We start from the raw sequence: 15,249 nt of genomic DNA, 5'->3' as shown, positions 1-15,249 counted from the left end.
TACATCATAACAGGAGCCCTATTTGAAAATCTGCATATAGAAAGGGCAATTATCCGCAAAGGATTCAAAAGAGATTACAGGGCTTGATTCCAAATACCCTAAGAACAGCAAGCGTAAGGTATAGTCGGGAGAGTTCAAAATTAATTCTTTTTTTTGTCTGGCTGGAAGTCAACAGGTATTCTCGGGGGTGCATTCAATTTTAATGGAACATCAAACATTTTCAAAAGTCTCATCTTGCGTCTACTGCCTAGAACTAAATTTGGAGCACGAGTGTAATTAAAATATAAATTGTGGAGCATTTCTTATGCAAATTTGTAATAGCAATGTTAAAGCCCTCGGTTTGACGGGGAGTAACCGAAAATTTAAAAACGCCTTTTGAAAAAACAAAACTCAAGTGAGAAAAATTGCCTTTTGAAGCGGATTCAGGAATGGTAATTATGTTAACGGTAATTATGTTAACTACAATGGTAACTATGATTTGATTGGTAACTATAAGTTACTATGTTACCATGAATGGTAATTATGTTAACTACAATGGTAACTATGATTTGATTGGTAACTATAAGTTACTATGTTACCATGAATGGTAATTATGTTAACTACAATGGTAACTATGATTTGATTGGTAACTATAAGTTACTATGTTACCATGAATGGTAATTATGTTAACTACAATGGTAACTATGATTTGATTGGTAACTATAAGTTACTATGTTACCATGAATAGTAATTATGTTAACTACAATGGTAACTAAGATTTGATTGGTAACTATAAGTTACTATGTTACCATGAATGGTAATTATGTTAACTACAATGGTAACTATGATTTGATTGGTAACTATAAGTTACTATGTTACCATGAATGGTAATTATGTTAACTACAATGGTAACTATGATTTGATTGGTAACTATAAGTTACTATGTTACCATGAATGGTAATTATGTTAACTACAATGGTAACTATGATTTGATTGGTAACTATAAGTTACTATGTTACCATGAATGGTAATTATGTTAACTACAATGGTAACTATGATTTGATTGGTAACTATAAGTTACTATGTTACCATGAATAGTAATTATGTTAACTACAATGGTAACTAAGATTTGATTGGTAACTATAAGTTACTATGTTACCATGAATGGTAATTATGTTAACTACAATGGTAACTATGATTTGATTGGTAACTATAAGTTACTATGTTACCATGAATGGTAATTATGTTAACTACAATGGTAACTATGATTTGATTGGTAACTATAAGTTACTATGTTACCATGAATGGTAATTATGTTAACTACAATGGTAACTAAGATTTGATTAATCTGAACGCTAAAAGTTTATTGTGAAAACAAACTTATGGAAATTCCATAAGATAGTCCAAAAACTAAGGTCGTATTCAGGGTAGGGGTTACCAGGCCCCCTCCATTTTTGACCGACTTGTAAAAGGGGAATAAAAACGCATATGGACAAATTTTTGATGCATTAAAAAAATAAATTGTCAACCCCCCCCCCCCCCCCAACGAAATTTCTAGATATGGCCTTGCTGAAAAAAACCAAAACGGTGTCAGATGGGAATTAAAATTGCACCATTGGAATCGCCATTGTTGAAAACTCCTTACCAAGGCTAGATTAGGTGGTGTGTATGCACGATTTTGTTTTTGGGGACAAGGCGAGAGCCAAAATTTTTTTAAATGATACAGAAAATAGAACAACTAATGTAGGGAAAATCGTTAAATCCCGAAACTTTGCGGGAGGAGACATTTTCATAAGTTTGATGTCAAAGGCACTGACTAGAACTAATTTTGGAATATGAATGTAATTAAAACATAAATTGTATAGCGATTATATGCAAATTTGTAACAGCAATGTTAAATCCCAAGTTTAGTGACAATAAAGGAGCATAAATATCTGACCCGTACAGAGAATTGGATGAGCGAGGTTAGGTTCAAAAATCAAACAGTTCGTGGTAACGAACTGTAAGTAAGGAGCGACCCGGCTCAATGGTAATATAAACTCTAGAAAACGGTATTTTGATACAAATAGATACATCAAAAGAATCAGATTTTAATGCTGATTTCAAATATATAAGTTTCATCAAGTTTAATTATACCCATCAAAAGTAAGTTGCCTGAGAAAATTTTGCTTATTTTTGAAAAAAGGAGGAAAGACCCCCTAAAAGTTATAGAACCTTAATGAAAATCACGCCATCATATTCAGCGTATCAGAGAACCCTACTGTAGAGGTTTGAAGCTCCCATCTACAAAAATGTGGAATTTTGCATTTTTTGCCAGAAGAAAGATCACGGGTGCGTATTTATTTATTTATTTTTTTTTTTTTTCCAGGGGTGATCGTATCGACCCAATTGTCCTAGAATATCGTGGGAGGGCTCATTGGAATGGAAATTAAAAGTTCTAGTGCCCTTTTTAAGTGACCAAAAAAATGGAGGGCAAATAGGCCCCCTCCCACGCTCATTTTTTCCCAAAGTCACTTGATCAAAATTTTGAGATAGCCATTTTGTTCAGCATGTTCGAAAATATAATAAGTATGTCTTTTAGGATGACTTAATCCCCCGAAAGTCCCGGGGGGAGGGCTGAAATTTATGAACTCTACCCAATGTTAACATATAGTATTGGTTATTTGGAAGCATACAGACGTTTTCAGGGGAGATTTTTCCTGGTAGTGGGGGGGTGGTGGTTCGGGGGTTATGTGGGAAGATCTTTCCATGAAGGAAGTTTTCATGGGGGAAGGGACATTGCTATGAAGGGGACGTCGGACTTCCCAGCATTATTTAAAGCAAGATCAGAAATTTAATATAAAAAAACAACTATTTCAACTGCAATAGCAGCAACATCGAAACTTCAAACGAACAGAAAATATTACATATATGATTGGGTTCACCCCCTAGTCAATGCCTCACTCTTTAAGCCGGAGATTTTTTTTATTACTTTCATAAGAGCTATTTATTCTAATTAACGGCCTTTGTGATTAAGCGGTCATTTTTAAAGAATTGGAACAAAATTCGAACTTTCGCTTAAAGAGCAAGGTATTGACTAGGGGGCGAACACCCTGATAAACAAATTAAAAATATATGAATATAGAAGTTCTTTACGTAAGTTACGTATATTTATTACTAATAAAAACGTTCGTAAATAAAATTAAACAAGTTTCGAGAAGGCCATTTAACTAAATAAAAGCAAATTAATTTGAAAATTTTGTTTTAATTATTAATGTACGGTGAGCCAAGATCAAAACCTGCATTTATTCAAAAACGTTCAAAAATTAAATACAAAAAACAAGTTTTTTAAACTGAAAGTAAGGAGCGACAATAAAACTAAAAACGAACAGAAATTATTCCGTATATGAAAGGGGCTGTCCCCTCCTCAACGCCTCGCTCTTTACGCTAAAGTTTTACTCTGTCTCACAACTTTATTTTTTGAAACAATAAAAAACTTTAGCGTAAAGAGTGAGGCGTTTAGGAGGGGACAGCCCCTTTCGTATACAGAATAATTTCTGTTCCTTTTAAGTTTTATTGTCGCTCCTTACTTTCAGTTAAAAAAATTGTTTTTTGTATTTAATTTTGTGAAGAGACGCAGAAAATCGGCGAATTACGAAAGAATACAGACAATGGGAAAATGTAAAATTCCGAAATTTTGTAGGAGGGAGAAATAAAAAAAAACAACTTATAATGCGTACACTGACTAGAACTAATTTTTGCAGCATGAGTGAAATCCAAATATACGTTATGGAGTGTTCTTTTAATGTAAATTTGTAATAGTATTCAATAATTTTGTGTGTGTGTGTGGGAGGGGGGGGGGGTAATGTTAGGGAAAGAACTTCGTTAGGGATGCAAAAACGGCAAATTATATGTAAAAAGAAAAACAAATAAAGTAAAACTGTAAAATCTCAATAGTTCAAGGTGGAGAGCACGAACCCAAATTCCACCCCCTCCCCTATGTCGAAAATAATATAACTGCTTGTTGCTTTCTGAATGTCTTATGTTTTCATAATATATTATCAGTATTAAACTTTCAACCTGTTGTAGCACAGTGGATTGATGCTCTGCTTGGCAATCCGGAGCACCAGGGTTCGATCCCCGCTGCAGCAAGGATAGGCGACAAGCTTGCAACTTGTCCCTGTAAAAACACCCTGCAACTGAGAAGTCAACTCGACGCCCTATGTGCAAGCAATGGCTCAGGAGGATCTTTATTCTTTTTATTAAACTTTCAAGTTGAAAAATATGTTATTTTATTTTTGAGACCTTAGAAAAAATATGGGAAATGCAACACAATCATGAAAAAAAGTTACCGGCTACATTTTCCTTCTTTCCGGGGAAGGGGGAGGCAATCATTCAAAATCGCGATTTTTCAACTTTTTTCTATAATTTCCCGCAATATTCTTGACTTTTATTTGTTTTGATATTTTGTTGTTTCGATCTCTATACAAATAAACAACAGGGGGCCTTTCCCCTGTCTTGGAAAAATTAGCAACATTCCTTTCTTTGATTTTATTACCCACTAGCAAATTATAAAATACAACCCCACCCCCAACCCCCGAGACAAACTACAGTGTATGTCAATGTGTGTAACTAAACTCGTTTAACCTTAAGATGGTACAAAAGGATTCTTCCAGGACCTGCGGAGGTCGGTATCCACCCTAAAAAGTACATTTACATATCTTCAAATAACCATGATTTCTTCAGCTATCATCTAAGTTGGTAGATGATATTAGTTGTGATTTATATTTACCGTTTAGAAGAAAGAGACTCACCTTGAGACAGGGAATAGCAAAAATCTGGAAATATATCCTTTAGTCCAATTATGTGACTGTTTTATAACTTCAAGGTGAAATAAACAAATTTCACTATTATCCCTATTTACGAGACCAATAAACACGTTTTTCAAGCCCTAGAATAAAAACAAATTTCTAATTTACTTTCGATATAGGGTAGAAACGTAGTTTCAGAACGTTTAAATACCTTCTTCAGATTAAAATACGTGCAACTAATTAGTCTAAATAATATAATTAATATAAATAATATTAATTACCATTATAATTATTAATTAATTATCATATTATTATTATATTATACTAATAACATAACAAGATAAGAAAAAATTCGAAAAGAACAAAAAACAAGGATATTTACAGGCTGTGAAAATGAAAATGCGATGCGAATAATTAGAAGAGCAACCACTAAATAAATAAAAACCAAACCGTAAAAAGCAAGACTAAAATGAAAGTAAGACCCTTTCCAAACAACGGTGTAAGGGTAACTTTTACTTAGTTAGAACTTCAACAATAAATTAAAATAAACTTTGAAAAGGTCAACGAGCTTGCGCCAAACAAGCAATGCAAAAGATTCATTTAAGTTTGAAAAGTTCTTTAGCCTTTTTTTACCTAGGGCAAACGAAAAATTTTCTGAATATTTCTGAAACGCTTCTCTTAAATAGAATTCCATTTCACAGGACAATTTGGACGTACAATAATACAAAAATGGCAGACATCTTACTTTGCTATCTTAGTGTTTTGTGCTTTGATCCTCTACCATATTATATTTGTTTGAATTTGTTGTATCCTTTTGCTTTTCTTGCTATAGCGTTTTATTTTTTCTTATTGTTTGTTATAGCATTTTAGCGTTTGTTTTTTCTTATTGTTTGTTTTTTTCGTTTTATTGTATTGTTTGTTTATTTATATTTTTTGTTTAGGCATGTTCTTTCCCTTCTGTTTTCTGTTGATAACAAAAGAAGGAATGTTTCGGCTTCCGGAATGTGAAGCCAAAATATTATGATTTCACTGTCTTATTAACTTCACCGTTTTTAATATATATTCATTTCAACTCTAGGGTGATTTGGTTAATTGATTGTAGAGGGCCCAAAGTTAAATCTGTTCAGAAGTAACTGCTCGAATTTTAACCTTATTTGATTCAAATTTTGTAGTTTTTAAATTTTGTTTGCAAGTTGTTAGGTGGTATATATAATAGGGTTCTAGGCGTTTACCCCCCCCCGGAAAATACCCCCCCACCCCCGCAGAATATACCCCCCGTGGAAAATACCCCCCCCCCCAGAAAATACCACCTCCCCCGGAAAATACCACCTTCCCCCGGAAAATACCACCTCCCCCCGGAAAATACCACCTCCCCCCCAGTGGAAAATAAGGCTTTCCAAATTTGAATATTTTGTTTGAGTTTCATTTTTTCCCGTAGGGGGAAGGAATTTTGGTACTTTTGCATTATGCGCCATTCACTCAAGTTTACGCTGTGTAAAATTCGTGAACACACCAGTTTTTACGTTAGTTTCTTCGTTGCTTTAGCAATAAATTTGGGGTATAGATTTGCATATTAGGGGGGGGGTAAAGCATAGCGGGTCTGCATGCAAAATGTGTTTGGTTCAATTATTCTGCATATTAGATAACATAAATGAAAGGCACAAATAACATACTTTGATCAGCGCTCATCATAAAATACTTAAATGAAACAATACATTAACCTAATAATAGTACTTAATAATTGGAAAAAATTATCCTTGAAAAAAAGCACTTAACACTTAGAAAAAAAACTTAAATTAAAAATTAAATTTAATTTATACTGGGATTTTTTTTTTTTTTTTTTTTTTTTTAGTTAACAAAATTTCCAGATACCTCGCTATTCTTATGTAATTTTTTAGTGGCTGAACCCGGAAAGAATTGTTTTCTGACTTCAAACTGTCCAATTACTTTACCACCACCCCCCCCCTTATGTGCACACATATACCCCAAATTATATATTTCCCATATATTCTGTCACTTCTCTTTGTGTTGTCTCGCGCTAAGCTGAAAAAACTAACGAAGAAACAGGTTTGTTCTCGAGTTTTACGCAGCGTAAACTTGAGTGAGTGGTGCATAATGCACAAGTACCAAAATTCCTTCCCCCTACGTAAATAAAAAAAAAAACTCAAATAAAATTCTCAAATTTGTAAAGCCTTATTTTCCACGGGGGGGGGTGTTTTCCGGGGGATATTTTCCGGGGTATTTTCCGCGGGGGGGGGGCGGCATTTTCCGGGAGATTGGGTATTTTCCGTGGGGGGGGGGGTAAACGCCGGCCACCATATAATAGAGTAATGGTAAAATAATGAAGAAACGTAAAGATGTACAGTAATGACCTACTGAACCGGTTATTAACTATCATTAAAGGCTCTTTACAATTCAAAATGCTTAGGAGAGGGGGGTATGTGCTGGCAGCTCTATAATTATTTGAATACTCAAATTTGATAGCTTTGAAGCATTAGATTACACCTGTTATTGTTTCGCTTAGGCCAAAAAAATTACTCACTACTAATAAAACAGTAAATATTAAATAAAATACCTCTCATATAGCCTTTGGTATTCTTTTTTTAGTGGGTGTTATCAACAAGGGCATATCCAAGATTTGTTTTTTTCCGGGGGAAGGGATAAAAAAAAAATACATCAAAATTTGTTTATATGGATCTTGTTTCGTTATTACGAGCCGGGCAAAATTTTCGGGGTGGGGTGGGGGGGGGGGTTCAGAAGCTGCAGCCCCCACCCCCTGGATACGGTCTTGGTTATCAAGCTACCTTTTTCAGTCCATTGTTTTAACATGGTAGAAGTAATTAGAATGAATAATAATTCTAAGATGGTAATGCGGGAACATTAAAAGTATCACCTATTCATTCCTATTTTCTTCATTACAGCCCACAGATTATTTCTCTGAGGGGGCGCTGACCTTCCGCCACTCGGTGTGCATTTCGGAGCGCCACATTCCGTGCAGTTCTGCCCCGCCTGGTACACTCCCCAGAACTCTTGGCACAGTTCCGCCACGCTTGGCACGCCCGACCGGATGTACATGATTTCTCAGGAAGACCGACCCCTCGCATAAGTCGAAGAGGCAATAGAGCATTACCGTTATTAGGTGAAAGTACAAACATATTCTGAACAAGACATATACATCGGCCTGAAGAAGATTTTTGGGCTGGATTTTTTACGGCATCTTAACATTTTTACGATGTCTGACATTTTCCATACACCGATTCTCATACACCGAAGTACATCGACGTTTTCCGTTCGCCGATTCTCATCTGTTTTCGAAGATCCTTCCCTCACATATTTCTACGTAAATAAACGATTGCAATAAAATTCAACCAGGGGCCCCAATTTACCAAAATGTAGAAGGGGGACTAATTTGAAAATAATGGGGGGAGGGCAATTTTGATGTTTTGTTCAATGAAAATAGTAAAAATGTGATTTCAATGAAAATACTAAAAAAAGTACTTTTCAAAATATAGGGAGGAGCTACCCCCTCGCCTTCTTTAATTAACACCCCTAACCTTGAAACAAATTGCTCCTCATCTTAAAAACAACCTTTTCTTGATTAGGCCTATTTTAAGCTGTTCTCTTAAACTTAACATACATTTTGCCAATTTTCGCCTTTATTTTGAAGCAGCTTCCCCCACCCCTCGCAAATCCCCACGCCTCTGCCTAATCCAAATGCAATTCATCCGTGTTTTGTATTACCGAAAAGAATTGTTAACTCTCAAGTGAATCGCTCTTCATTTTAGAGACCGACCTTTTTGTGATAGTTCTACGCTGTTGTTTTGTGATTACCTTACTTTCAGGAAATATCACCTACCGAATTTTGAGAAGAAATAGTACGACATGCAACTTGGTTTAACGGATCATTTGTGACTCAACATACTGGAACAGGAGACCCACAAACCCTGACGAGCTATTAAAGGCTTTTCTCAGAAATTTAAACTGGTGGTTTGAGTATGACTAATAAAGGATGATTCACATGCAACGGCAAGCGAAAGTGAATAAGTTTTTAGCTGCAAAATCGAGAAGAAACAAACGAAATTCTTACGACTGAACCTTTTAATTTGACTTTATGTACCTATCGAACCCTCGTTTGAAGGAGTCAAAGCACGTTCTCAACCGATTTTAGGCAATACCCCGATTTTGGGCAATTCTAAAATCCTGATGCCCTCTCGTGAAATTTCAATTTTGCTATTCAAAATCGAAGAATACGTGTATTCACCCAAAGAATGCTTAAAAGGCCATTAACTTGGTATCTCTTTTGGATCGCCCTCTACGCATATTTTATAGACTAATAATGAAAAATATTATCTGAATACAAAACGTTTTATAAAATGCGTAATGTCATCGCAATATGCCTACTACCATACATCTTTTTTGCTCTTTAACTGCATTTGAATGAGACGTCCTTCACGTGAATTCTTTTCAAAATTAACGTGCATCGAAGGGTGCACGTTCTGCCCATGACCCGCCAAAATATTGTCATGAAAAAGAAAATAATAAAAAGAATGAAATTTTTAGGGGGATAGGTGAGCTCAAAGACCCCGCATCCCATATGTATTTGTCTGAATAGATATGTCCAGTGATCGTGTTCATATTAGCAGATGCTGAGACTGGTAATTAGAATATTAATAATTGTATTTATTTTCTTATTTTTAAAAAAAAGGAAAAGAAGCTGTGGTAAATTCTTGAAACGAAAGTGAATAACACACTTGGATAAGTGAAAACAAAAATACACACACTCACACAAACCTCCTAGACACTGAAGCGTAGGAAACATGATTTTGGAGAATTGGTTCAAGATTATTTACTACTACTGCTAAAATCTAATTCCATCACAAAGTCTCCTGAGACCGTCACCCCTTTAAACGCTCCTCCTCCAACCCAGTATGTTAGTTAACTCTTTTTACCCCCTTCCCCACGAGGTTGAAATTTATATATGCACAATTGAATGTATGTCTGTCATGTATGCATTACTACACTGTTCATCCAATTGCCAAGAAACTACTCGGGTTTAGGCATTAAACCCTTTTCCTCCTTCCCCGCGTGGCAGATTCCTTCCCTACAAGAAAAGGAAAACAAATTATATGTTTCATAAAAATCAAAGGCTGATAGTATACATGCTCATTACACAAAATTTGCAACCCTTTCAAGTATAAAGTGCGTCTTTTCAAATATGTTTTGAACATCCTACAAAAGTCTAGAAGTCATCGACGGTAGTTTTACTTAACAAAGCTGCATATCAAATTTAAAGAAAAAAAAATTTTGACAGTTGATTTTCTAAGACAATCGAAACCGTCATGTCCAATGACGGTTGTGATCATTTTTCCTTCCAACTGAGTCAGAAAGATTTCTGTAGGAATTTCCGATTTGCTGCGGATTTCCAAACCATAGGCTGCTTTTGCAGAAGCATATTTACTTCTTAGGAGGTAGGGGCAAAATAATACCAAGGTTAGTTTTAAAAAAAACGGCTAGATCCCACCAAACAATCAATAGTAAACAAAAAATTGAAAGAAAAGGCAAAAAAACGCGCTGCTCTATCAGGTATAACGAAAAAATAGTAAAAAAGAGAAAAACGAGGATTATACAAGCCAGTGAAAAATAAGGACTAAAATACAAATATTTCGGTCAAGACCTCCGCTTGACCGTCCTCGGTGCAAAATAGTAACATAAAAATTACTAATAAAAATCCAAGGATACTATAAAAAAATTTTCAAACCTTAAAACAAAGCACAACTAAAATTTGAAGACCCCCTCCATGTAACGGTGAAAGGATAACTTCTCTTTTTTACTATTTTTTCATTTTATCATGATTAGCCAGTGTGGTCTAAGAAATTATTTATGCTCTATCAGGAGTAGTAATCAAGGTTATACTTTGCTCTCTCTATGTTCCATCCTGTGTTATTTGTCCCACTTTACATTCCATGGCACCTTTCCCTGGCACCTTTCCACTAGACTGATCATTGCTGGTGTATAGTTTAACCGGTACATTGGGTTACCAGGGCCAGTCACCTATTACTATGAACGATACTTGTCCTACCACACGGGTTTCTGCAAAGTGTTATGAGCTTCCTTTAAAAAATACCAGTTTAAAAAAAAAAATAAACATGTATCCATGATCTTTCTTCTGGCAAAAAAAAAAATACAAATTCCAATCAAAACTGGTCAAACGTGTTAATAACATGTAAGTTATAGCTATCTGATAACTCGTTCAGTATCGCATCAATTATTAGCGGTATCAATGGTATTTCATTTGCGTAAAGCTATCTCGATTTGCCAAAACTTTTATCGTTCGCATAAAACTAACTCAATTTGCAAAAATGGTCTTCCATTTGCGTAACTCTGCTCTGAATGTTCTTAATGAGGATATAAATAATATAGAATGACATTGTGACTTGACCTAGCTTTACCCCTCCGATGTGGTCTGTATAATACACAAGTAACCTTTGAAAAGTATTGTCAATTTAAAATAGGATCTAACGTTCATAAAAGATGATTTTAGAAGAGGATTTGAGGGTGAAACTCTATGGTCGTTATAATACACAAGTTCCATTTGAACAGTGTTGTGAGGTCCCTTACCACGACCCCAAAGGGCTCCGATCCCCCAACCCCGACGGACGCTCCCAGTCTTCAATTTTTCTCTTGGCCCACGCAGGGCCCCCGGCGCCCCAAGTGCTCTAGAGTCCCACCTTATTCTTATTTTTAATGCTTTGGCTTATCTGTTTAGAAAAAATTGCTAGCGTGGGGAATTATTTTGATGAAACAGTTCGAGACATTTTAAAATATGATTTAATAGATGATTTTAGAAGAGGATTTGAGGGTGAAACTCTGTGGTCATTATAATACACAAGGTCCATTTGAACAATGTTGTGAGGTCCCCTACCTAAATCGCAAAGGATTTCGATACCCCCAACCCACCCCAGACTGAAGCCCCCGGGCTTCCAACGGTCTTCTTATGACCCAAGGGCCCCCGGCGCCCCCAAGGATCCCGAGTCCCCCCGTAAATTACTTTTTAAGGCTTTATTGTATCTTTTTAGAGAAAATTATTATTTTAGGGAGTTATTTCAGTGAAGAAGTTAGAGACATTATAAAAGATGATTTAAAAGATGATTTTAGAAGAGGATTTGAGGGTGAAACTCGGTGCTCATTATAATACACAAGTTCCATTTGAACAGTGTTGTGAGGTCCCCTACCACAACCCCAAAGGGCTCCGATCCCCCCCACCCCAACCCCGAAGGAAGCCACCGGTCCTCAAAGGTCCCCCAAGCTCCCAAAGGGCCTCCCGCACCCCTATGGTTCCTGAGCCTCCATTATAATACTTTTTAAGGCTTTATTATATCTTTTCAGAACGAACTATTATTTTAGGGACTTATTTTGGTGAAACATTTAGTAAATTTAAAAGATGATTGAAAAGATGATTTTAGAAGAGGATTTGAGGCTGAAATTCTGTGGTCGTTATAATACACAAGTTCCATTTGAGCAGTGTTGTGAGGTCGCCTACCCCAACCGCATGGGCTTCTGATCCCCCCTACCCCAACCGTGATGGAAGCTCTCGGTCCTTAACAGTCCCCCAAGCTCCCAAAGGGCCACCTAGCCGTTAGGGGCCCCCTCAACCCCTCACAAGACTTCCCAAACCGCCTGTCGGCCGTAAGGTACCGTTGTCTGAATCTGATGTGTTGGGGTGACTGAATTACTATTTTTGACTTTTTGGAGTTGGATTTCTTAGTCTTTCATAAGTATGTGCGGTCTGAAATCTATGATTTGGAATGGGTGGTTTGCTATTTTTGACTTTCATTAGTTTGATTTCTTAAACTTTCATAGGTGTGTGTTGTCAGAAAATTATGATTTGGGATGTGTAGTTTGCTAGTTGAACTTTTCAGAGCTAGATTTCTTAGTCTTTCGTTGCAGTGTGTTGTCTGAAATCTATGATTTGGGATGTGTGGGTCGCTATTTTTTTACTTTTCTGAGCTGGACTTCTTAGCCTTTCATAGTTTCGTGTTGTCTGAAACTTAAGATCTGGGAAGAGTGGTTTTCTATTTTTGACTTTTATGAGCTAGATTTCTTAGCCTTTAGTTGGGGTGTGTTGTCTGAAATCTATGATTTGGAATGTGACATTTTTAGTCTAATTGCCTAGCTGCTAAAGTAACATTTTTATTGTATCTATTGGTATCAATATTCCGTTTTTTAGAGTTTCGATTACTATTGAGTCTTAATTGCCTGAAATCATGAATTAGAATATCTAATTAGCTGTTTGGGTTTTCAGACATAGTTTTTTAGATATTCACGGGTGTTAGGGTTTTGGAGGGTTTTATGACTTCTCCCTGCAATGAATTCAGATGGTTTTAGGACTCATCCCCCTAGCCATAACTCCCTTCAACCTTGAGCCAAGATATAAAAGTTTGATGAAGTATTTTTCTACTTAACAACTACATTAATAACTTCCAAGATGATGGGACTGTATGACACAGAATATTGCGTAGCTACTAAAGGACCATTTTTGTTTTATTTATTGCTATAAATAGTCAGTTTTTTAGAGTTTTCGTTACTATTGAGTCTTAAGTGCCTTAAATCATGAATTAGAATATTTAATTAGCTGTTTGGGTTTTCGGACATAGTTTTTAGATATTTATGGGTGTTTGGTATCTGGAGAGTTTTATGACTCCTCCCTACAATGAATTCAGATGGTTTTAGGACTCATCCCCCTAGCCATAACTCCATTCAACCTTGAGCGAAGATATAAAAGTTTAATGAAGTGTTTTTCTATTTAACAACTATATTAATAACTTCCAATATGATGGGACTGTATGACACAGACTTTAACAGTTACAGAGAGTTCAATGACTCCTCCCTGCAATGACTTCCAAGGGTTCTATGACTCCTCCCCACAATGAATTCAGATGGTTTTAGGACTCATCCCCCTAGGTATAACTCCATTCAACCTTGAGCGAAGATATAAAAGTTTGATAAAGTATTTTTCTACTTAACAACTACATTAATAACTTCCAAGATGATTGGACTGTATTACACAGAATTTATCAGTTTGAAAAAATCATCTTGTGGTGTTATATTTGAATGTGCATTTTTATTATTGTCTATGGAACTCGAAGAAATTGACTGTTATCATTGGATAGTGAACTATAATCTGTTTGGGTATGATAAAAGCTTGTGGAGTACTACAATACGTCATATAAACAGACTGGGATTCTACGATAGAGTGATTACACCACTTAATAATACTGGTCAGGAACTGAGAAATGTTCAGGAGGAAGTCGGTGAAATTTGCAGCATTGCCCTTTACCTAGAGTGCTTCAACCCCGAAAAAGCTGCAAATTTCACCGACTTCCTCCTGAACATTTCTCAGTTCCTGACCAGTATTATAAAGCGGTATAATCACTCTATCGTAGAATTCCAGTCTGTTTATATGACGTAATGTAGTACTCCACGAGCTTTTATCCTGCTCAAACAGATTATAGTTCACAATCCAATGATAACAGTCAATTTCTTCGAGTTCCATAGACAATAATAAAAATACATATTCAAATATAACACCACAAGATGATTTTTCCAAAATGATAAATTCTGTGTGTTACAGTCCTATCATCTTGGAAGTTATTAATGTAGTTGTTAAGTAGAAAAATACTTCATCAAACTTTTATATCTTCGCTCAAGGTTGAATGGAATTATGCCTAGGGGGATGAGCCCTAAAACCATCTGAATTCAGTGTGGGGAGAAGTCATAAAACCCTTAGAAGACATTGCGGGGAGGAGTCATTGAACTCTTTGTAACAGTTAAATTATGTGTCATACTGTCCTGTCATATTGGAAGTTATTAAGACAGTTGTTAAATAGGAAAACACTTCATCAAACTTGTATATCTTCACTCAAGGTTGAATGGAGTTATGGCTAGGGGGATGAGTCCTAAAACCATCTGATTTCATTGTAGGGAGGAGTCATAAAACCCACCATGAACCTAAAACCCATGAAAATATAAAAAAATATGTCTGAAAACCCAAACAGCTAATTAAATATTCTAATTCATGATTTCAGGCATGTAAGGCTCAATAGTAACCGAAATTCTAAAAAACGGAATATTGATACCAATTAATACAACAAAAATGTTCCTTTAGTAGCTAGGCGATTAGGCTAAAAATGACATATCCCAAATCAAAGGTTTCAGACAACACATACCAACGAAAGACTAAAAAATGTAGCTCATAAAAGTCAAAAATAACAAACCACTCGTCCAAAATCATGAGTTTCAGACAACATACACCAATGAAAGGATAAGAATTCCAGCTCAGAAAAGTCAAAAAATAGCAACCTACACATCCCAAATCATAGATTTCAGACAACACACAGCAACGAAAGACTAAGAAATCTAGCTCTGAAAAGTTCAACTAGTAAACTACACATCCCAAATCATAATTGTCTGACAACACACA

General features: G+C 35.8%; 1 protein-coding gene across 2 annotated transcripts in view; it reads right to left on the bottom strand.

Annotated features, from left to right (window-relative positions):
- Positions 1-15,249, bottom strand: part of sd (TEA domain transcription factor 1 homolog scalloped) — a 225,986-nt gene that overhangs the window by 174,944 nt on the left and 35,793 nt on the right. For both annotated transcript variants that reach the window (XM_089105600.1, XM_089105602.1), the window contains exon 2: positions 4,773-4,909. The gene's annotated coding sequence lies outside the window, so the exon portion shown is untranslated. The remainder of the gene's footprint in view (positions 1-4,772; positions 4,910-15,249) is intronic.

The sequence above is a fragment of the Artemia sp. Qi Xiang Cuo genome, chromosome 19 (assembly GCF_049724085.1).
Source record: "Artemia sp. Qi Xiang Cuo chromosome 19, ASM4972408v1, whole genome shotgun sequence".
Taxonomy (NCBI): Eukaryota; Metazoa; Arthropoda; class Branchiopoda; order Anostraca; family Artemiidae; genus Artemia; species Artemia sp. Qi Xiang Cuo.
The sequence above is the reverse complement of the archived record's forward strand: the minus strand, read 5'-3'. Positions and strand labels throughout refer to the sequence as shown.